A 3,575-nucleotide genomic window follows, 5' to 3' on the forward strand; every position below is an offset into this window, starting at 1 on the left:
TAAATTCTCTCCAACAAGGGGAGAATGATGCAAATCGCAAGTCCCCTGGAAGTGCGATCGAGCGCACTTCCAGACACTTGCGCACAAGGCCCCTGGTTGTGCTATCGATCGCACTATACCTGCGATCAAGCGCACTCGAAGCTGCTTATGTTATATTCTGCGTTTTAAATTAAGTTAAGCTGTCCTTATTTCCTTGGTTTAGTAGGATTAGGGTTTTTAGAGTCAATATTTCGTTATTTTGGGTTTTGGAGGTATTTATGTCATACTTTATTATGTTTAGGGTTGTGGGCTATAAATATATGTTTATAGCCTCCAAAGAGGACAGTTATTGTTTATTATTGATTTTGATTAATGAGAATACTCAGAGTTGAGTTTATTCCTCTTTTCTTTCAAAACTTAGAGAGTATCTAGTTTTGTCAAGAAGAATTCTTAGATCTTTAATAAAATCTAGATCTGGAGTTATTTATCCGCTGCTTATTGATGTTCTTCATTGCAGCTCATTAAACCACGCTGCATCAAAGGTTGAAGAGACTAGATCTGGATCTAGATCTACAAACTAGATCTAAAGCAACTAGCCAAAAATGGAGATCGGTGGAGCTTGCAAAGAAGACACTAAACACTGCTACAATAAAAGGGGAGGAGGGAAGGTCTAGATTTAGATCTTCTCTCCTCTTGAAGTTCTTTTTGTTGTTTAAAAAAAAAAAAAAAAAACTTATACTTGCAAGACCTTTTGCGGAACTTTTATCTACTACTATAAAAGTCTATAAGGGTAATGCTATTCAAAAGCATTTTTTTGCGGAAACTGTCCGCAAAAAGGCTGGTTAACCCAACCTGGGTTAGCCAGCCTTTTTATTAAAAAAATTTTAAAAAAAATTAAAAACTACACACGTTCACTTTTCACTTTCACTTTCACTGTTACCCCCAAATCTCCTACCCCTCTCTCTCTCTCTCTTTCTCTCTCTCTCAATTTCTCCCGCCTCCTCCCACCTACCACCACAACCAGCTGCCACCACTGTCCACCACCGCACCACCGCCGGCCACACTATTCACTATTCACTTTCATTGTTACCCACAAAATCCCACTTTCACTGTTACCCCCAAATCTCCCGCCCCTCTCTCTTTCTCAATTTCTCCTGCCTCCTCCCACCCACCACCACAACCGACTGCCACCACTGTCCACCACCGCACCACCGTCGGCCACACTATTCAGTGGCTACAAAGCGCCGCCAACCACTACATTATGCTTATAGAGCGCCGACCTGAACCCAATTTCTCCCTCTCTCCCAAACCACCGGCCGCCGCAATCCAGTGCATTGGCCACCACGAAGCAGCAGCGCCACCGCCCTCAATGGCCTTTCCCTTGGTAAGAAACTCTTCTAAAATTTAAAAGACTTTTAGTCCGCTTGGTATTGCTTTTTGTTCAAGTTTTGGTATTATGTTCAGAACTAGTTTTCTCAGCAACCAACATAGAATAAGGATAATGGGACCTTTTAAAAAAAAGGAAAAATTGTACCTAAGCTAAACATGAAGCTTGTGATTCACTAACTTTGAAACACCCCCATCGAAATAAATCATAACAAAGAAAAAAAAAAAAAAAAAAACTATGAAGGAAAAATTGAAGCAAATTCTTGGGCACCAAATAGGACATATAATAGAAAATTTTGGGAAACCCTAGAAATTGCTTGGCAAGGGAATGAGAAAATTGGTGGGGTTAGAATAAGGAAGGCAGGGAGGTGAAAATGAGCTCCATTTTTTGTGGAGTTGGGTCGAAGATTCATTGCTAATTTTGGAGGGTTTTGGACCATTGAGTTCATGTTTCTAATTTGAATTTTTTCTTGTAATAACTCCTAGATGGACTAGGAAAATGAATGCGAAGATAACAACTTGCGTACACATATTCGTGTTGGTGATGATCTGCCCCCTGAAATTGTCCTTGAAAATGGTCTATTAGGTTTTTCTTCTTTCATTCGTACATTTTATGCTTCATTTGTTGAATTTTAATATATACGCATCTTGGCTTGTTTGTTTATTTATTTATTGTGTTGTAGATGGAAATGAAACTATAAGGGATGAGGACAACAATAATGGCAAGGGCAAGGGCAAGTATGAGTGGAAGCTCGTAAGTGAAGACGAAAATGTTGAGCAACCTCAGCAAGGTATGACGTTTAGCTCCATAAACGAACTTTTCTCATATTATAGGAGGTTTGGCCGGAAAAGAGGTTTTGGGGGTGATAATCAAAAAAATTACTAAAGACAAAATCACTGAAGAAGAGATACATGTCACCCTTGCATGTGGGCGTCAAGGCAAGCCACAACCCACGACAAATAAGCCATATCCCACAACAAAAACGGATTGTAAGGTGAAGTTGAATGCAAAGTTGGTTAAAACAAAGTGATATGTGACTAGTGTAATTATTGATCACAATCATGATTTAAGTCCAAACGAGGGAAGATATTATAAATGCAATAGGAATTTGAATTCTAACGTGAGAAGAAAGATTATAGTAAATGATATATCTCGGATTGGACTAAGTCGGAGTTTTAACTCTCTTGCTGTTGAAGATGTGGGGTATGAGAATCTTCCTTTTATAGAAAAAGATTGTAGAAACTTTATTAACAAGGAAAGACACATTCGGCTTGGCCAAGGAGGTGCTAAAGCACTTCTAGACTATTTGAATAAGATGCAAGCAACCGATAGTAGTTTCTACTTTGCAGTTGATTCTGAGGATGATTCTAGGTTGAAAAATGTGTTTTGGATTGATGCAAGAAGTATGGCATCGTATGAAAGTTTTGGGGATGTCGTGACATTTGACACAACATACTTGACTAACAAATACAGTATGCCATTTGCTCCATTCGTGGGAGTGAACCACCATGGTCAGTCAATACTTTTTTGGGCAGCATTAATATCTAATGAGGATACATAAAATTTTGTATGGTTGTTTCAGAATTGGTTGAATTGCATGAACGGCCGAGTGCCAATTGCAATTATAACAGATCAAGATCGGGCTATGAAAAATGCAATCGCAAGAGTTTTCCCAGGAACCCGACACAGATATTGTCTATGGCACATTTTGAAAAAAAATTTCAGACAAGTTTAAATCATATAAAAATTATTCTGCCATTAAGAGTGCCATACATAAATGTGTTTATGAATTTCAAACATGAGGTGACTTTGAGGTAGGATGACAAAGTTTACTAGATAGTTATGACCTTAAAGATCATGATTGGTTGCGCCGGTTATATAATGAGCGGACTTTTTGGGTACCGGCATATCTGAAAGGTGTGTTTTGGACTGGTATGAGAACTATACAGCGGAGTGAAAGTATGAATGCCTTTTTTGATGGCTATGTGTGTAACATTCTATAAATTTTATAGATTAAAATAAAATTATAAAGTTTTTTTGTTTTATATATATATATATATGAGGACTCTTTTAGTTAGGAGAATATTAGTGGGGTTATTAGCCTATTACATACTTTGGAGCTTTTAAATTGATTGCTTAATAACAATAATAATTTTATTAATAATAATAATAATAACAATAACAATAATTAAAAAAAAAAAAAAAAAAA

This window comes from Corylus avellana, chromosome ca2, assembly GCF_901000735.1.
Source record: "Corylus avellana chromosome ca2, CavTom2PMs-1.0".
In the NCBI taxonomy this organism is placed as follows: domain Eukaryota; kingdom Viridiplantae; phylum Streptophyta; class Magnoliopsida; order Fagales; family Betulaceae; genus Corylus; species Corylus avellana.